At 35.3% G+C, this 21,271-nt stretch overlaps 2 long non-coding RNA genes across 4 annotated transcripts in view; one reads left to right on the top strand and one right to left on the bottom strand.

Moving 5' to 3' along the window:
• Positions 1 to 21,271, top strand: part of LOC123618926 (uncharacterized) — a 566,149-nt gene that overhangs the window by 465,978 nt on the left and 78,900 nt on the right. The window lies entirely within an intron of this gene.
• The window catches only part of LOC105074787 (uncharacterized), a 455,371-nt gene continuing 447,064 nt past the window's right edge, over positions 12,965 to 21,271 (bottom strand). The window contains exons 13-14 of the long non-coding RNA XR_012505515.1: positions 17,198 to 17,438; positions 12,965 to 14,746 (exon numbers count right to left, since the gene is read on the bottom strand). This is a non-coding gene — a long non-coding RNA (uncharacterized LOC105074787). The remainder of the gene's footprint in view (positions 14,747 to 17,197; positions 17,439 to 21,271) is intronic.

The raw sequence follows: 21,271 nt of genomic DNA, 5'->3' as shown, positions 1-21,271 counted from the left end.
TTGTAGTAATTCTGGAGAAGGAGTATGAATAAATATAATAGTGTTATTTGTCAAAATTTAAAAATTGATAAATGTCCATTTTTAGCTGATTACAGCATCTTTTTTACTTTCAACACGTGAACATGTTTGCAGGCCACATAGGCACACACATTCTTTTTTTAATGCTTTAACTGTGTTTTCAGAAACATCCCTGAAGGTATTGTCTGAGCTTATCTAAAAAGTAAACATTTATATTTTTTTCATTATAAGTTATTGCCAAGTATTAAATGTAGTCCCCTGTGTTATACTATAGGACTTTATTGTTTATCTATTTTATATATGGTAGTTTGTATCTATCGACTAATCCCAAACTGTAAATCAACTGTAATTCAGTTAAAAGAACAAAAGGAAATGCTAAAAAAAAAAAAGAGAGAGAGAAAGAAACACAGTGTGGTTGCTTTAATGTTACATGTGTTCTATTTTACCTATAAGATAAAGGGTTCAAATACTTTTTGGAGCCTAGAAAAGTCGAGTGGAATTGACATCACTTAGCAAAGACTCCATAAAGCCAATGTCTAACTTTGTTTTTCACTTATAGCAGAAACAGGTTAAATTACTGTGGAAACATAAGCACACATACTTTGCCAGAACCTGTTATAAAGTAGTAAGAATTACTTTCTCTTGTCAGACAGACAGGAGAATACCATATAGGTAAAGGAGAGAGAAAGTGGCTGGAAGGAAAAAGGATAGGGTGTGACGTATATAAAAGAAAAAGGCTAATACAATGGTAAATAAAAGGAGTTTGGCTGACAGTGAATTTTCTTCATAAAACTTTGATTTATAACCAGTTAAAGAAATTGTTTTTGACTAGTTCAGGCAGTAAAACAGTTCACCTGGATTGGCCTAAGTGTGCATTCAAGTTTCTGTCTGGAAAACATAGTTTGACGATAAACTAATGATTCTGCACTTTATCTCTACCAAGCACAGAAACAGTCTGTCTCATTCTGGTGAAGAGGTTTGAAGCATTATCTTTATTATAACCTCAGATACTGCAGAAAGATAAAGAATGCTATTCTTTTTCTCACATCTGTTTTTTTTTTTTTTTTCCAGTGGAACCTTAAGTTTACACAGTGTTCCATGTCAAATACATTTCAATAAAGAATGGTGTTCTTTGAATTTCTACAAATCGCACTGTGAGGGTAACCACGACAGGCTAGCTTATGCTGAGATAACAGCTCCAAAGTTGCAGTCGACTAGCATAACAAAAGTGTGCTTCTTGCTAGTGTTACATGTTCATCACGGGACAACTGGGAATGCTGTTCTACATCTTCTCACTCCAGGCACGTGCTTCTACCATCTGGAAAGTTGCTGGTTGCCCTGGCAGGAGAAGGGAACAGCAGCAAATTGAACTTTTCTTTTAAAGGTTCTATCTTGAAATGTTAACCTGTCACTTCTCCTCCCATTTCATGAACCAAAACAACTCATAAGGACATGAATGTGTTTCAGGTCAGGAGGGGGAGGAAATGCAATTTTACCATGTGACCAAAAGAAGAGATACTAGTGACAAACCAACCAGTGAGAAGGCTGAGCAATCGATTTTGTCTGTTTTCACTGTTGTTTATAATTCCTTTCATTGTAATGATTATGTGGAAGCCTACATTGATCAGTGTGGTCACAATTAATGAGTAATTTTTCATTTGTAGTTTTGTTTCAGACAAAAAAAATAGTTCCCTACTTATAGGGATCTATTTCCCTGAAATGTTTTTCCACAAAAGAACAGCCACTAGAAAATTATTGGCCTTATAAAAACATAGCCATTACAATAAGTAACCTAGAGTCAGCACACGCAGTATGGCAATGCTCTGGACACCCTTTTTTCAGTTTATTTTATGTGCTCTCCTTCTGTCTTTCTGTGTTGAAAGTCAGGGCTCCTGCTTTATCCAAAAATGTCCTTGGATTGATATCGCCATTATGACTTCAGTTGTTACTGCTGTGCTGTTGCCAAGGCAGCCAAAATATAGAACTGGGTTCAAAGTAGTAACTGGGTGTGTAAGAGGGTAGTCACTTCCACTCTCATGAATACAGCTGCTCTGAATGTGACAAATACCATTATCATCACAGGTCTTGTTACCTCCAACCACAAGGTGCTATCTGAACAAATGCTCGGTTTTAACTGTCAGATTATTGGATGTGTCACATTTTTCTTTTGGATCTTTGGGTTATTGTAACAGCTGTTTGTAAACATTGTAAAGCCCACATTAGGTCAAGAATGGGTAAGAATATTTTGACCCAAATGTCTGCCCTCTGAACCATGCTACGGAATGCAGTGTGTCTGCTGACACTTAAAGCAGTAGATTTAAATAGCAACCAGGATCAACTTCTAGCTGAATAAGTCAATAGGCATTTTCAGTTTCTGACTCCATCTGGGTCAGTTTTCTTTCATCGGCTGGCCAGAGAAAGTCCAAGGGTGTTCAGACCTTAAATGAAAAAAAGGGTAGCAACTAGGAATTTCCAGCAAGATTTTGTCTGGGCAGTATTTTCACTAAGAGTCTCATATATTATCCTCAATAGTTAAAGTTACCCGTGCTTGTTGAATAGCGATCCTTTTCTTTAGAAACAGGGATGCGGGCAGCTTTAGCATTTGTCATGCTCTGATCTCTTTCATTCTGAAAATACCCCATGCTATTTTATGTAGTGGTAATGAGTTAGATATTTCTAGTGCTTGCCTGGGTAAGCAGTCATGAGGGCTGTTGTAATAAATAAATAGTAAGAGCACATTGCTCTGATAATAGCAACTTTCATTGAAGGATGTGAATGTGCTTTGCAAACGAGTGATACAGAATCCTTAGAAAGGCTTTTATTAGCAGAAATGTAATACAACAATTTTTAAATGGAGCAGTAAGGCAGAATGGAGAAAGCATCTCTGACATTGTGTTTCTAGTATCAGTAGTAATTTTGAACATCCAGGTTCTGAAGCCAAGCAGTTGAGAAGCAAAGAAAAATTCCCGTACAAAAATTCACTTATAACTCATGTAAGAATATTATGAGAAATTTTGACCTTAGGATTTCTAGGTTGAAGACACTGCACATCTGCCAACAAACTGCATCAGACAGTTACCTTTGGAAGTCTCCAGCTGCTATATCCAGATGAAATTGTACTTAGTGTTAAAAATAAGATTCTTAAAATAATAGTTATCCTTTATGTCTACTCTTTACAGAATAATGAGATATATTATAGCCATGACCCCCAAAAGTTAAAGATGTTTTCTGTCAAACTTGCTTAAATACAAGAAGCTGTCTATATATATATGCTTATATTACACAAGTACATATATTTATATATAAAAGAGGTTATAACAAGAGAGATATTTCATATATTTATTTCTAAAATAAGAATTTTTTCTTAAAGAAAAATTAATATTCTTACTTTTAAAAAATGTGGGTCATAATTTAGTTAGTATTAAATACATAACAACCAGGATAAGGTAGCTTAGGTGCAGCTGGATGACAAGTCAGACTGAGATTTAAGTTCTCTTTGGATAATTGAGAATTGACTGAATGTGGGACATACAACTTCATTTTAAAGGTGCAGGCAAGTCCCTTGAATGTTTTCTTTTCATGTGATATTTAGACAAGCTGAGGTTTGTTCTAGTCTCAACACACACACACAAAGGAGAATCTCAAACTGAAACTGGCAAAGTTGTGTTCTGCTGTTTTATACTGTGATGCTGTTTGTGAGGTTTCTCACTTTGTTCACATGTTGCCTTGAAATAAAGATGGCACTTTCATTTGGGCATGTGTCCTGAAATTCTTTGTGAAATCAAAATTGAAAATGGTGGCTAGGAATAGTGCCTGAGATCTCTTATGTCTGTTTTGTCATGAAAATTTTTCTTTTGTCAAGGCTTGCCCAATATGAATAGGGGAAAGAATATATTTCTGCTCTATTGCCCTCGGCATCTCTTTGTACTATTCTGATATATTTTTTTCTAGATTTTACTCCATTCCAAAGCCCCCAGGAGCCCACAGTTCAGAAAGTGCCTATCTATAGATTTTACTCATTTTCATCTATTGTTACAAGTTTTCTAGACTAGAGTTCTGAGTGCTATGGACTGTAATGGGGATATCAATATATTACATATCCTATATAACATACAAGCAAATGACCATCCTATCAAGGGATTTTGTTCAGAGGATTTTCTATAGAAATAATATTACAAATGGTTGCTATGTTTCTAAGCTCACAGAAAACAGACAAAAACAAATCTTGAACTTGTATGTTACATTCAGTACCCTCCTGATTGCCCCATCTCCTGGTCAGAAATGTGTCTCCTAGAACAGTTGATCTCAGCCTTATTAATAAAAAACACAACCCGAGAGTACTAATTCATAGTAATTCATGGAAGTGTGAACGACCGTTAATCCCTTAAATTCCCATAGGTTGAGAGTGGTTAGAATAATTGTTACTCAAATAAATTATCAATTTGTAGCATCTTAACACAACATAATAAACCAAAGTAAAAAACATTCGGGTAATATGTTAAGGATTTATTTTTCAGCCAACACACCAGCAGATCATACCAGTCAGGGCTTTTGCCTCTGAATCTTTTTGTCTATAATGCTCATGAATTGGGTACCATTTTTATTTTTAACTTTTTGCACCAGAGAATCTCTAAAAAGTCCCATTTGTCTTCATTGTAGTTCCCATTTCAGCAGCTGCAAGGCACTGGTGTGTGGGAAAAGTGTGGCAGGAAAGAAGGTATTGTGTACATTGATCTAGGGTAAATCAGAAACCCTGGGTATTTGCATTCAACTAGGGACTTTCTGGGGATAGCGCCTTAACTGGTTCTGTGAAACGTTCAGGCTCAGTGGAAAGTGGTTGAAATCCCTCAAATCACACCATTTGGGTGGCCTTTTCTACCCTTTATTTGTAACTCAAATATTCATTTTGCTAATTTCTAAGTGAAACAGGTGAAGTTTATAAATCATAAGCCAGGTTTTCATAGCCACAGTCCTAGCACTCACTAACGCTGTGTTCTTAGGGTTAAGAACCTCAACTCTTTGGTCCTCAGTTCTCTCATAAGTCAGATGGCATTGTAATTTTAGCTGTGCCCTAAAAGTGTGCTAGTGGAGACACAACACACTATGTCTCTAACATTCTTAGACAAAGTTAGGGATATTATGCAAATTTAATATATTTTAATGACCAAATACTATAAGAAGGAACAAAATGCAGCCTTAAAATATTTTCTTTAGCTCTATATTAGAATAATTTCTTGTAGAAATCAAGTTCAAGATTTAAAGAAGTCTAGATGGCACTGTTTGTTAAACTGAAGTTAACAAGCAGTTTCAGGTTTTATAAAGTAATTGTTGAGATACCTTTATACAACTGCTTGCTTTCTGCCTTTTAGAATGCCAGAGAATTCAAATATACTTCTCAGGATCCTTCAATACCCAAGACAAAACCTTTTTTCTCCCTTTTATGGTCTGTGTCTTTTTCTTTTATACTTGGGGTACCAGTCTTATTCTAGGTAAAGATGCAAAGATATTTGAACATATGTGATAAACTAAAATTAAACTAAACTAAAATTAAACTAAAACTGAACTAAAATTAAAATAGGGTTTTAATTTTATATCATACAAAGCACTTATTAGAGTGTATGGTTTTATTTTGGAACCCAAGAAACAGCCTTCGGTAACTTCAAGATGTAATTGAGGAAATATTTCAGAGGATTGGGTCCTGTGTTAAACAGATTGAAATAGAGACAAGAAAGAGTGAAGCTTTCCATATTATTGTCACTGAGGTCTATTTATACCCACAGTCCATGAGGCATTAGGAACTATAAGCCACAATGCAGTCTACCCAGCCAGATAGATATTTCTACTTCACCCAAAAACATGGTGTAGTGCAAGACAAAACACTGTATGTATAGACTGCGAATACACAGACTTGAGTTTATAGGATGTGTCGTATTGCATGCTTAATTGATAGTTCCATTTGATAAAAATCTGAATTAATTACAACTATCAATACTAAAGATCCAAAATATTTCACAGTAGAAAATATTCTTTCTAAAATATAAAACATCATGTTTCCACCAATTAGAAACAGATTTTAAGTATATCTTAATAAAATATGTTTCATATATTATATATACTGATATATACATATGGAAATACACATAAGCATATCCATATTGAATTAGCAATCTCAAACCTTCTCAGTATTATTCTTTCACAAGATCAGTTTTTTTCATGATCCTAATTTATGTTAATATTGTATTTTTAAATTATTCTTATCCTCTTTATCTATGAAAAGCTCTGGTAACTCTATGAAATATCCAGACATGTAATATGCACTGACTTATTGGACATTAAAGTGATTTGAGTGCCAAAACCAGATACTTGGGAATTTAGCAGAGCTAAGTCCACCTTTGAATCAGTGCATTATTCACAGCTTCAGCAGAAAGCAAACTGGACAAGGTGGGCTCCATTAAGTCCCTTTGCTAAATAATTTGGCCCAGAGATTCAGAAGAATCCAGTGACCTCCAAAATGACAGTAATGAAGGTGAAAGAGTGAGTCAGAAATCCGGATGTCACCTTGACTTCTGACTCTCCCTCACCCCTATTTCTAATCTATAACACAAGTCTATCTCTTAAACTTCTTTTATATTCACGAGTTTCCCTTCACACACTCCTTCCAGTCACCATTATTTCTCCCCTGAATCACTTAAACTTTCCTAAGTGGTTTCTCATAGTCTAGCTCCCCTGAGATTAATTTTCCATATTGTAGTAAACATAATCATCTAAAAATTCATATAACATCAAATCCCTCTCCTACTGAAAAGTCTTTTATGCTACTTCCCTGAGTCCTAAGGACAAATGGATCATTTTGTTTTGTTTGTTCATATTCGACCTTGTCTTTCATGTGGTTGGTTTTCTTCAACTTTCTTAAGATTCTTGGATGTGTAGTCACACTGATGAACGATGGGCTATATTGAATAAATAGTAAAGGGAGCTGGCACGCATTCTGTTTGCTCTTGCTCAGGACTGTTTCCCCATGAGGCCTCCCTCCTGAGTGAGCAGGCTGACTAAATGTTCTATATAAGAAGGGAAGTCAGTGGAATGTTGTGACAGCCAGTATCTTTGAAGTACCCCTGGAAAAAAAGTGGGTTACAGAACAGGAGCCTCCTTCAGGCCTGGTACGTCACACTACTGAAAAGAAGTGCTCTTCTGTCTGTCATCTTCAACCTGTATTTTCTGTATCTGTGTGTGACCTGGAGTTACAATGAGGTCTGTTCGACTTCTCTCTTAGATCCCAGCATCTTCACAAGATAATTTCCTTAGAGACATCATCCATGCATTCTCCTGATTTTGACAATAGCTCTTGGACTTTGACTGCAGAGCAAAGCCATCGCTGCCAAACCAATAGCTCTCTTTATATCTGTGTTGTGGGGAGAACTCAACTTTCCTAGCTGTTTGGAAAGTAGATTCCTAAAAATGACCCAAGATTGCCCCCGGCTTGTCCCTATTTATCGATTCCTTTGAAGATATCTGGTGACTTTTGTTAAATTTCATCTTTCATTTCCCTACCAATCATATTTCCTTTGTTTTCTGTCCACCCAGAATTTTTATAAAATTTTGATTGACTGATGGTACACTTTCTTGTTTTCTAGGGTGTCATGGTGTCAGTCATTTTAATTTATCATTTCTGTTAATTCAAGGAGACTTCGAGAGAAAGAAAATTTAGACAGATTTGAGTTCAGTAGCTCATTTTGAGCTAGAAGTAATGTTTATCTTTAATCTTTTGGGAAAATAGAACGAAGTAATAATTTAATAATTAAATTATAAAGGACAGTTTTAAATTTTTTTATTTTTATACAATTTTAAAGGTTCCTTTCCATTTGCAGTTATTAAAAATATTGGCTACATTCCCTGTGTTGTACAATACCTCCTTGAGCCTGTCTCATACCTCCACAGCTACACTGCCCCTATCCCCCTTCCCCACTGGTAACCACAAGTTTGCTCTCTGCATCTGAGAGTCTGCTTCTTTTTTTTGGTTATATTCACTAGTCTGTTGTATTTTTTAGATTCCACATGTAAGTGGTATCATATAGTATTTGTCTTTCTCTGTCTGACTTATTTCACTTAGCATAATGCCCTCCAATGCTATGTTGCAGTAAATGGCAAGGTTTGTTCTTTTTCATGGCTGAGTAGTATTCCATCATATATGTGTATGTGTGTGTGTATACATATATGCACACTGTGTCTTCTTAATCTATTCTTCTGTTGATGGACATTTATGTTGCTTCCATATCTTGACAATTGTAAATAATTCCTCTATGAACATTGGCGTGCATGTATCTTTTCAAATCAGTATTTTGTTTTTCTCAGATATATACCTAGGAGTGGAATTTCTGGGTCATGTGGTAATTTAACTTCTATGTTTTTGAGAAACTTCAATACTGTTTTCCACAGTGGCTGCACCAATTTACATTCCCGCCAACAGTGTACAAGGGTTGCCTTTTCTCAACATCCTTGCCAACATTCATTATTTGTATTCTTTTTGATGACAGTCATTCTGACAGGTATGAGGTAATATCTTTTTGTGATTTTGACTTGCATTTCCCTGATTAGCAATGATTAGCGATGCTGAGCATCTTTTCACGTGCTTGTTGGCCATCTGAATGTCTTCTTTGGAGAAACATCTATTTAGGTCTTCTGCCCATTATTTAATTAATTTATTTATTTATTTTGATACTGAGTTGTAAAAGCTATTTGTATATTTTGGACACTAACCCCTTGTCAGTTGCATCATTTGCAAATATTTTCTCCCATTCTGTGGATTGTCTTTTTGTTTTGTTGATGGTTTCCTGTGCTGTGAAAAAAAGGCTTTTACATTTAATTAGGCCCTATTTGTTTATTTTTGCTTTTATTTCCACTACTCTAGGAGACAGATCAAAAAAAATATTGCTGTGATTTATGTCAAAGAATCTTCTGCCTATGTTTCTCTTTTGGAGTTTTATAGTATCTGGTCTTACATTTAGGTCTTTAATCCACTCTAATTTTTTTTTTTTTTTTGTATATGTGTGTTAGAGACTGTTCTAATTCCATTCTTTTACTTGTATTGGTCCAATTTTCCCAGCACCACTTACTGAAAAGACTGTCTTTTCTCCATTGCATATTCTTTCCTCCTTTGTTGTAGATTAATTGACTATAAGTGGGTAGGTTTATTTCTGGGCTCTCTGTCCTATTCCATTGATCTATATGTCTATTTTTGTGTAGGTACCATACTCTTTATATTACTGTAGCTTGGTAGTATAGTCTGAATGCAGTGAACACGATTCCTCCAGCTCTGTTCTTTCTCAAAACTGTTTTGGCTGTTTGGGACCTTTTGTGACAGGTTTAATATCTAGAAGTCACTATTTTAAACACCTTTAAAAATTTCACAACATAAGTACCCACCAGTATACTCCAACTTCTTTATCCATTCAGCTATCAGTGGGCAGTTAGGTTGTGAAATGTGTGTGTGTGTGTGTGTGTGTGTGTGTGTGTGTGAATATTATTCAGCCATTAAAAATAAGGAAATCTTGCCATTTGCAATAACATGAATGGGTCTTGAGAGTATTATGTTAAGTGAAGTAAGACAGAGAAAGACAAATATTGTATGATCTCATATAGTACATGGAATCTAAAAAAAAATTAAAATACCCCTCCCCCAAAAACAAATTCATAGAGAAAGAGATCAGGTTTGTGGTTACCAGAGGTGGTGGGTAGGAAGAGGTAGAATTGGATGAAGGTGGTCAAAAGGTATAAACTTTCAATTTTAAGATAAATAAGTACTAGGGGTGTAATGTATATCATAATGGCTATAATTAACACTGCTGTATGGCATACCTGCAAAGTGTTAAGAAAGCAAATATGAAGAGTTCTCATCACAAGAAAAAAAGCATTTTTTTCCTTTTCTTTCTTGTTTCGTAGCTATATGAGATGACGGGTGTTAACAAAACTTACGGTATAACCATTACGCGGTATATATGTCATATCATTATGCTGTACACCTTAAATTTATACAGTGCTGTATGTCAATTATAACTCAATAAAACTTGAAAAAAACAATTTCAGAAATATTTTTATTGATTTACAAACATTTTTATTCATTCTTATTTAAGAAGCTCCTGTGAGAATCAATTTATAAAAAAAATTTATCTAACCATATTAAAATTAATAAAAATTATCTTTATAAAGATTCTATTTTCCAATTCATACATTGTTTTAAGGAATTTCAATTAATTACAAAATATCAGTAATGTGGAAATCAGTCAAACTGATGAATAGTGAATATATGATTCCAATGCTAAAATGTAATATAATGGAGGATATTTAGGTCATTTTCGGTTATTTAAACTAAACCTTATTTATTATGCCAATCCTCAGCCAGTCATCTTGGTGAGTCTATCACAGCATACTTTTCAGTTATCGTATTTTAAAAAGTATATTGAAGTTATAGTAATTAGTAGGGATTAACTAAATTATATGGCTCTTTGAACTCTCCTAACAACTAGAAGTTTATTAATAAATGATACAATGAAGATTTTAAAACATCATAATATACCCATAGGGACTGCTTATTTTAAGGGATCCATGATGATTTAAAAAATAAGAACCAAAAATATCAAATAGATTGGGTCTTTCTTCTCAAAATGGCTGCAGATATTGATGGTTAGCAAACATTTAATCCTTACTGAAATCTAGCCTTAGAAATTAGTCTACAGTTGTATATACGTTTCATACAGAAATTCCGTTAAATCTGTCTGAGGAGCTAACCCAAGGGGCCAGCAACAAATGGTTCTCTGGTAGGAAATGACTTTTAACTAAAGGTTAAATAAAATTGTACTGATGTCATTTTAAACTGATCACTCAAGACAGTGATTCCTTTGGAATGGCCTTTAGTTCAATTTGCTGTCTACTCCTTTCTGCTTTTTTAATTTAATCTTCAGTACTCCTTTATTTCCCTGATGGACATATGTTCCTCTCTGTCTACTTCTGCTTCTCCCACTCTCTCCAAAATTATGTCCCCTTTGTCCAGGATCTGCCATTGGTTGTCTTGCCCTTCAGAGATCTGTGTCTATGGGAAACCACCTTATTCTTTTATCCCTCTCTCCCATGATTCTCTTTTTTTCCATCACCATTCAGTATTGTGGACAAATACAGACTTGATTAAATGTTTCATTCATGGATCTTAGCTTTGTAGTTTTCCCTAATGTTAACATCTTATACCGCCACATGGCATATGTGTGAAAACTAAGAAGCTAACACTGATACATTACTATTAACTAACCTCAAGACTTCTTTTGAATTTCACCAGTTTTTATACTAATGTTCTTTTTTCTCTTCCATGATTGATTCCAGGATATCACTTTTATGTGGTCATTATGTCCCCTTCCTTAGTTTTTTCTGAAGATATGTGGCATTTTTTTTCCATCTATGTTTTTGAGGAATACTGGCTAGGTGTTTTGTAGTATATCCTAACATGTAAGATTATCTAGTATTTTTCTCATGTTTATTCTGGGGTTATGGATTTTAGAGAAGCATAACACATAGGTGAATTTCCTTCCTCATCACAAAATATCAGGGTGTTCATGTCAACATGTGACATATCTTGGTGGTGTTAACCCTGACCATTTGGTTAAGACCATTTGCCTGGTTTCTCCATTGTAAAGTTGTTAGGTTCTCTGTTTCCATACTCTGTTGTCTGGCTACGAGTCACTAAACCCAGTATACACTGAAGAGGTGTGTGTGGCGGTAGAGGAGGAGGTTGGGGAAATAAGCTCCACATCCTGGTGGGGGCAGGCATCTCTATGTATCTGGAATTCTTTTGCATGTAGTATTTGTCTCTTCTCCTTCATATATTTATTTTATTGTTTGTTTATATCTCTATGTATTCATATACATCTGTTTTATATTTTGGATTATAATCTAATATCATTATAGTGACTTGAATAGAGCCCCCAAAGGCTCATGTCCACTAGCTTTTGTGAATGTGACTTTATTTGGAAATAGCATCTTTGCAGATGTAACCAAGTTAAAATAAAGTCTTCCTGGATTAAGGTGGATCCTAAATTCAGTATCACTGGTCTCTTTACAAGAAGAGGAAAATTTGGAAACAGATTAGCAGTCACAGGGGTGAACATCTTGACAGAGGCAGAGATTGGATTGATGTGTCTTACAAACAGAAATGCCAACGATTGCTGACAACCACCAGAGCCAGGAAGTGACAAGGAAGGCTCCTCCTCTAAGAGCATTCAAAGAGACCACTGTTCTGCCAATCCCTTTATGTCAGATTTCCCCCCTCCAGAACTGGTAGAGAATAAATTTCTATTGTTTTAAGCCACCCCATTCCTGGTAATTCATTATGGCAGCCCTTGGAGGCCAATGCAACCATGCTATTTATTTTGTTGCTCAGACTGTTTCAAGTTTGGCCACTGGGAGATCTTTCAGGTTGGCTCTTGTACTCCTTTGGCATCCTCCATCAGATGCTGGATATTCACTTTTCTTTTCTCTTTTCTGCTAAGCTTCTCCAGCTTCTTCACCTCTTGTACACGTGTGTGTGTGTGTACATATATGTATGTATGTATATGTGTGTATGTATAGGTATTTTTTTTCCTCCAGATATTGCCTTCTTTTAATTTTTAGGTAGCTAAAGAGTGAACGTTCCTCTTAGTCTTTCTGTTGTCCTCTCTACCTATCACCCAGAGACCTCATAACTGACTAAATAAACAAACTTCCCACTCATAGAGGAATGAGAGGGGACTGGCAAAAAGATCCTATTAGTAGTGTATCATTCAGTGTCTTTATTCCACATCTGACATGTAATAAATAAGTCCTGTATTTAACTGGTTATCTTTCTGATTACTAAATATTTAAGTAATGTTTACTGACAGCCTTATCATTCCTTCCTAAAATAGCATAAATATATAGTAACTAGGGCAAAATTTGGAGATTAACAGATTTAAAAATTATTATATATCCTGAAAACAAAAAACAAAAAAAATTTAATAAAATTGCTATGGGACACACATAGAATCAGCAAAGAGAAATCAAACAAAAAGTAAAATTTTCTCTTCCTACAGGACTGTAATAAAGAATTCCAATCAATGATTTATTATGAAATTTTATTAGCACAATTATCTTGTAGCAAAACAGACAGATGAAATATTTATTTATTTTTTGTACTGCTGTCCAATTAACAACACAATAGATAGATTTCTCTCAGTCTGTAGAAAATTAGCAAATTAAGTACCAGGGGAATAAGCCACAAATTAGATAATTACATAACTTGACTAAAAACACCCCTCTATCCTGAGATTCTTCTTTATAGAAGTAAATAATTCTCCAAATTTCATCTTCCCATTGCTCAAACTAAATATTATGATAGTTTTTCATATTGCATCTACATGTCAACACTGTTTTATGACTTCTAAGAAGATGAGCGTAGCACTGATAAAGGGAAAAAGAAATGATAAGAGGAAAAGATATCTGATGGGAACCAAACTGCAAATTAGAGCAAAGTTTTCATTTTTGATGATTTAATGTATGCCCTGTTTTCAGCAATTATTCCTAATTTAGTTTTTTTTTTTCCCTCAAATGGGCTCACTATCGAGCTTTATTCTAACCCACTCTAAGGTGGTATGTCTTATGCCATAACTATACTGTCCACAGGCTCAGAGAGTTCTGTTACTCTTTAATTTCTTATATATGAATGGTTAAACTTGAAAGTGAAAGTTAAATATTCAATAGATGCCCATGAAGCCTTATTAAATTCTTCAGAATCTTTAGTTTCTTGCAAGTCTAAATTGGTGACCCGCCCTGAATTTCAAAGTAATGTAATTACTATATGGTGTAATATTAGTCTCAAATCTGTATAAAATTATTAATGATAAAGTAATACCTGTAAAGAATGTTTCCATAGATCATTGCATAAAAATATATAAAGTATGACATTCATTTAACCTGGAAGCACAGGGAATTTTCCTAAAATATTATATGAATTCAAAATGTTGGTAGCATGTATTTTATCCCCTAGTCTACCCACTGGCAACCTTGCATATAGAAAAACCTTGCATATAGAGAAAGAAGGATGAAGTTGTGTTTGAAGACAGCTTAATATCAGCAAATGAAGAAACAGGCACCAGAGAAGTTGCCAGAATGCAGGAAAAGAAATTGCCTTATATATGGTATATAAATGTCTGAAAAGTTTAGGTGGTGCTCCAGTAATATAAGTAAAGATATACACAAATAATTATTAAAAAAAAATGTTACTTAAAATTGTGATTCATTCTTTTATTGCTGATTACCTGATGTCATATAAAACCTTAACCCGTAAGATACCAGATATTTAAATTACCCCAAGACAAAGCGGAGCATACACAGCATCTTCCTAAAATGATGAGGGGTAGGGAAGAATCATAAGGTATAGCATAGCATATTTGAGGTCTGTAGTATAGTTTATTATTGTTCCCAATTATCTACTCTCTCCTCTCTAGGAGTATAATTCACCCCCACTCTTACCCCGCCTTGCTGTAGACAGATACTATCCCAACCCTTGTCAGTCTTAGCCATGTAACTTGCTCTTGCCCACAGATGTGACATATACCCTCTGGCAGAAAAGCTTTAACTGTGCTTGCATGGTTTGGCTGGGCTTCTTGCTTCTATCCTATGCCAGAAGAACAGCATATCCCAGGTGGAGGCTGCTCCTTCAGTCTGGATTCTAGAATGAAAAGACATGTGGAGTAAAGCAGAGCTAACCTATAAACCCGAAAGCAAGTTTTAATTTCTGTCGTAAGTTACTAAGGTTTCAGAATTGCTTGTGAAGGCAATACATGTTGACTAATACAAATGCAAGAGATAATTTTACACTTATGTTGATCTTTTAATCATTTAGGACCCTCCGTCAATGTACTATCCCTCTAAGAAAATATAAATTAATGAATATAGATGCTCGCAGGTTTAATACCTTCTGATTTGCACCCATGGATTTATCTTTTAGATGCCTTTGCCCTGGGTTGCCTTGCCTGGTGAACCATTTAAGACTTTATACTGCCATTAGATTATCCTCCCTCAAAAGTGGGGCTTTTATGCTGAACAGCTTGGTTTGGGACTTTCTATTTGAATTTGTCTTTATTTATAGACTATTCTGGAAGAGTAATACCACAACTGACATTTAAGTGTGTTAAACCTCAGCTCCTGCCAGGCATAAAACCAGAATTCTATCTGGACTTGTGCTTTTCTCTTATTAAAAGTAGCGATGGTCACTCAGCTATTTATAGAAGAGACCATCTACCTCATTGAAGTTTGAGGCAGATTCCAAAGGCAGTACATATAAAACTGAAGAGCTCTGGCATGCAGAAGGCAGTTAGTAAGGGCTTCTAAGGAAGGGGATGACATAATGACATTTGTTTTTTAAATGGGTAACTCTAGAGACAAAATAGTGAAAAAAAAAATGGTGTAGAAAGAAAATAACGGCAGAAAAATAGTTCTTACAAATTGTAAAGTTCAGGCAAGCAGGAGGTTCTAAAAGCGTGGTGTAAGAACATAGTAGTGAAGGTAGAAAGGCAACCACAACTTTGGGAGATGTACAGTGTAATCTTAACAAATAAAATAAACTCAATGCGTCAGGGTAGTATTTTTGCTTTAATTAAATATATTGCACGTTTGACAATGTAACAAATGAGAAAGTGATTCAAGAGATCTGTAGAGGAGATGGTGTTATTCATCAACCACTTGGTAGTGTGTGTGAAACAGAGTGAGAAAAGAAAGAGAAAATAACTCCAATCATTTAGAAAGACAAAACGAGAAGGAGAGAAAAGGTGACTGAAAAGTGACTAAAACTGCTGAACAACACACATCATGTGACTGGATGCAGTCCTCAATGAGACTATTGTTTTAAAAATTGGAAATGACAGATGTTTCCTTTACTCATAAAGGAAATTTACCCAATTTGACTTATTCATGATTGACCATGTGAAATAAATTTGTGTGGCATTTTGACAAAATAAAATTATTATTACCAACATTTTATGACTGACTGGTTAAACATTAATAAGTCAGTCCAACAACTCAGCCAGCAGAGGTTAGCAGCATTTGGAAAGTGAGTTTTTATTTCTCTTTTGAGTCCCACAGGTCTGGAAACAACTGGTGTTAAAGTCTTTTACATTAGAGTCAAATCCTTTGTATTCAACATGTGTAACATGGACACCAGTAAAGATCAAGATCTTAAGGATGAGACAATAGAGAGTCGAAATGAAGAAGTTTTTAGAGTAATAATCACAGTCAGCAAAGTTTAACATTCTGATTCTCTCCTTAAGGGAAATGATGACTCACTCACTATACAGAGCAACTCCGAACACAGTTTTTGCACCTTTCTTTATTTTAACCCATTTTTCCCTAAGTGAGGAAAAAACCCAAAATGTAGAGTTAAAACTCCTTTCTTATGAAAAGAAATTAAAAGAGAAAGAATGAAAAGGGGGGGAGGGACGAAGGGAGAGAAAGAAAAGAACAGAACTGATACCATTAAATTGTGAAGATACTAGTCCCAGTGTTAAATGATCTTATTCTGAAGGTGGCCTTTGGATCACTTATTAGTTGAAATTTCCTTCCCTTCTTTTTCAAAATCAAAATGAAAATCTCAAGTTAACTTGGTAGGGAGTATTTTACACAAAATAAGGATGATATTCAGAATTGTATTCTAGACACTGTTGCCAATTAATTCTTTGTTGATAATTTTGGTGCATGCCCTGAAGAAAAGCAGTAAAATTTACCACAGAAAGAACTGCGTTGACTGGATGAAACCCCTGCCGTTCCTGGGGCTTCTCACAAGCAGACTGCCTCCGTGCAGGACAAAGTCATTTTCAGATATGACTGACTAGAAAGGGTCACTTTTACCAAACTAGGGTGAGAATTACAAAAAGCAGTATTGTACTATTAGATACTATATTGTTATGTGAAGGGAAAATGATTATAATAAATGTGTATTAAGTAATGAATAAATTTTTATAAATAGAGTAGTCTTCATAGAAGATACAAATATAACCAAATCTCCCTTTTTATTTCTAATATATCAAAGAAATCTTCCTAAAGAGAAAAATATTTCTCAACTATTGTCCAAAGGAAAGAGAAAAACAAATTCCCAAGTCTTGTAAGACTTTCTGTATTCTCTCACCTGCTGGGCTAGGACCCAGGAATGGTGTTTTCTTTCAGTCAGGTCCGTAGGCAGCCTTGTGGAGAGGCACACTGCCAGAAGTTAGGGTGTGCGAACACGGGAGAATGAACTTTAACTCCTGCGGCTATCACTTGGATTCACAAAACTGGCTCAGTAGGATGAATCTGTGTGCAGCATGGGAACCACAACGTTGCAGATGACCTCAGCAACCCAGCTTCTAATATGGCCGAGAACGTGAGGGCTAGAAGATGAAAAGAGTAGGTGCAAAAATTGGTCTGGGTCCTGAGAGGGCAAGGGATCTTTTGGAGATGATGGATTTGCTTACTACCTTGATTGTGCTGATAGTATCATGGGTGTATGCACATGTCCAAACTCATCAAATTGCATCCATTAAACATTTGCAGTTTTTTGTATATCAATTATACCTCCATAGAGCTATAAGAATTGGCTTTAATCCAACTCTGCATACCTAAGAAAAAGAGCAGGAGTGAATGCTCATCTCCAGTAGACACACTCCTTGTTTTCAAATACAAAAGATATATGCTGCTACTAGGTAGAGTCACCTTTTACTGTGCAGAGTGTGAGAAGGGGAATGAAAACATCTCTCCGTGACAGTGTGTTCCCCAAACCATACAATACGTCATGCTGATAATTCTGCTATGGGCATAATACCCACACATAAGAACAGAAGTTTCAGAATCAAAGAAATAAAATCAAATCTTTCCTTTGTTCCCACACTAAGCCACTCTTAGAGTATATATCTGAGTATTGGCACTTTTTCTTCCAGTAGTGGCATCAGTAGGTCTTCTGCTACCACACAGAGCCATAAACTGAGCACTGGCCACAATACTACAAATTGGCCTCCACTTATACCTGGTTGCTAAGAATTAGCCAAATAATCACAAGGAAAGATAAGAAGCAATAATAATAAGTTGACTTAGTAAAGTTTTAAAGAACCAGGTAAAAGAAAAAAGGTGAGGGGAAAAATATCTGCGCCATCCCCCATATAGAACATCAACACAAAAGTAGATTTGAAAACAGCTTCTGTTCTTTTGCAAAAATAAAAGAAAGTGGGGTAGCTGGGAAACAAAAATGGAACTAATTAAATCTTGTTAAAGAACAACTTAAAATCATCATTGAAAATAATTATATAGTAAAAATTAGTGGTTCAATCAGTTCATAAAATAGGAAAGAGTTGAAAACATGTGAAATGCAGAAGAAATGATTTAATTTTCTGAGATAAAAAAGAGATAAAATGACAAATAGTAGTCTAGTGTTTGCAACAAATAAATTGGGCAGAAAAAAGAAGAGAGTAGATAAGAAAAGACTTGAGAGATAGCAACCGAATCTAAATCTAAACTGAATTTGAAGTTGGTATTAAAATCAATGTTAAAATACATGAGAGGTTAGCCTCAGAATGCTTAAAGCAAAACAGTATACATAAATGTCATGCATAACTAAACTGTCCTTCACGTGTGGCTGAAGTGAAGGCATAGGGGATTAGGGCAAAGGGGAAGCTTTTTTCTCTTCTGAAGGTCTGAGTTCTATTTGCCTGAAACACCTGGCCTCTTTCCATACCCTAGATCACACAAAAGTAAGGGTAACTGAGGCAGCAATTTAATTGCGGGAGGGGCATGGTCAAGGAGCGTGAGCTGGATAAGTCATTATGACTGTGAGGTAAGAACAATATCACTGCTTTTAAATTGACAAATGAGTTTCGTGGACTAGTGAGATTCTAATTTAAATTGTGAGTTCCATCCTTGGAGAGACAGTGCCAGATCAGCTAACTCAAATCTACTTTACATTCAGTACTAGCAAAGAAAATGTGGGAAGAGTAATCTAAAATTCATGTACCTTTTGCATAAAGTTCAAGAATTACCTTCTACTACATGATTATACATTTTTATGGATTGGTTAATTGCATATGAAGAGGAAAACTTTCTTCATAAGTGTGTTTCTCATGCCTGGGCAGTTCCATAAGAGGCAGTGGAAATAGTCACAATGCCAAAGACTTGGAAATGCCTACTCATAAAGAGAGGGTGGTCTTTGTAAGTGGAAAGTCACTCAGTTCAGTCCTGGAATGTAGAAACATAGGACTGAAGGGAAAATGGAAATTCAGATACTCTGCTGAAAAGAAAGAACTTTGTACAAGTCCTCACAGTGGGGATGCCACCAAGTCAGATTTATAGAGATATGGAAGAATCTAATGATGGCTCAAGTAGAACTCTTTGAGAGAGGAGGAATTATGCATAGGTGGATTATAGGCCCTGCCATGTGCTAAATGCATAATGCCAAAATTAACCTTCCATTGGGACAGTCCTCCCAACTGAGTGCCTTTAATTTCTTTGAATTTTAACTCATAAGAGCAATGTGATTTAATTTATGATCTTCTTGTTCCAAAACTGCTGGGTGGATGAATAGGCCTAATTCTGAGGTTCACGACTGAGAAGCAGATTAGAATACAGATATAATCCAATGCTCTCATGAATACCCTCCATCCAGATGATATTTTGATTGCTATCTCTATCTTTTCCCTTGTAGTATTTCTCAGTTGGTTTACAAACGTGGCAGGAAATGGGCAGCTGTCTCCTCAAATACTAACCTAAAGACAAATAAAGATTTTCTCTCATTTTAAGTACACTTTCAGATAATTGACCACACACAAACAAAACAAAACAAAACACACCTGTTCCTAACAGGACCATTAAGAGCATTGTCTAGAACAAGATCTTACAGTAGCTCACAGAGAAAAAAATGTGACAGTGAATACATATATGTTCATGTATAACTAAAAAATTGTGCCCTACATTGGAATTTGACACAATATTGTAAAATGATTATAAATCAATAAAAAAAGTTTAAAAAAAAAAGCATTGTCTAGAAATCATCCAACAGAGGTACTCTTAAAAGGGAATGCTGCTATAGAAAACACTTAGTAAAACTGATAAAAGAAATCTAATGTAAGAAATAAAGAGGATTAGGGATGTTCAGTTTATAATAAAGTCTCATTCATTAAACAAATATTTATTGATAACATGCCATGCCAAGCAGAGAAAATTCAGTGTTGAACAGACATACAGGTATTTGCTCCCACAGAGTTTAAAATCTTGCTGAGCAGAAGTTTTAAAACAAAACAAAAACACTAAGAAATAAGGATGCTTTATTTGTCTATATATCTGAATTGAGAAACAGAAACAATATCAAACTAGCCGAAACAAAAAGTAATGTGTTGAAGGAACTGAGGGATGAAGTGCTTTGTCTTACATGAGGCTACATGGTATTTCAGCTCTGAAACTTTCTGTAGAGCAATTTCAGTTTTGTTTTTGTCTTTCTCTTTCTTTCTCTTAGATTGTGCCTATTTCAGTATGTGTATTGTAGACAATGAGTGTCCCAGCTATTGTTCTTAGCTCCAGCACCCAACAGAGATTAACTATTCTCTTTGAATCATAATTCCCAATTGACACACAAGAAAATCTGACCCAAAATTAAGGGTCTACCACACAACCAACCGGCAGTGGCTGTTGGGGGTGGTGAGGGAAGGAAGAATCATGTGGTATTAACATGGGAGTCATCCCTGCTGGGAGACTTTGCTGCTTACCTATGCAATATCTTCTCTCTGCATCTGTATGATTTAATAAATCCTGATTTTGTATGGGGCAACAATATTCCCAGATAAAATACAACATTCCTTAACCTCTCTAGTAGATAAAAATGCCATCTGACAAAGTTCTGGCACAGTGAAATATAAGTGAAATTTTCCAGATGAAGCTTTGGAAAAAAAAGCTTTAAAAAAAAAAGAGAAAGACTTAGAAGACATTTTAATATTTGTCTTCCTCAGAACTGAGATATAATGCTGGTGTGGGTCTAGCCAACTTGCAAGCATTTTACAAGGCCAATGACAAGAGATTATGTTAAACTAACAAAGTGGAAAACCTAAAGGAGACCAGGTCCTTAATGTCATGGAAAAGCTACCATAAGAGTCCTGGAGTTTTCATCTTCAGAATATGATGATGTGACACAAATAATTTTGTTTACTTACACCACTGTGAATTGAGTTTTCAGCTACATGCAGCC

Source organism: Camelus bactrianus, chromosome 3 (assembly GCF_048773025.1).
Source record: "Camelus bactrianus isolate YW-2024 breed Bactrian camel chromosome 3, ASM4877302v1, whole genome shotgun sequence".
Taxonomy (NCBI): Eukaryota; Metazoa; Chordata; class Mammalia; order Artiodactyla; family Camelidae; genus Camelus; species Camelus bactrianus.
Note: the sequence above shows the minus strand (reverse complement) of the source record. Positions and strands in the feature narration are given on the sequence as shown.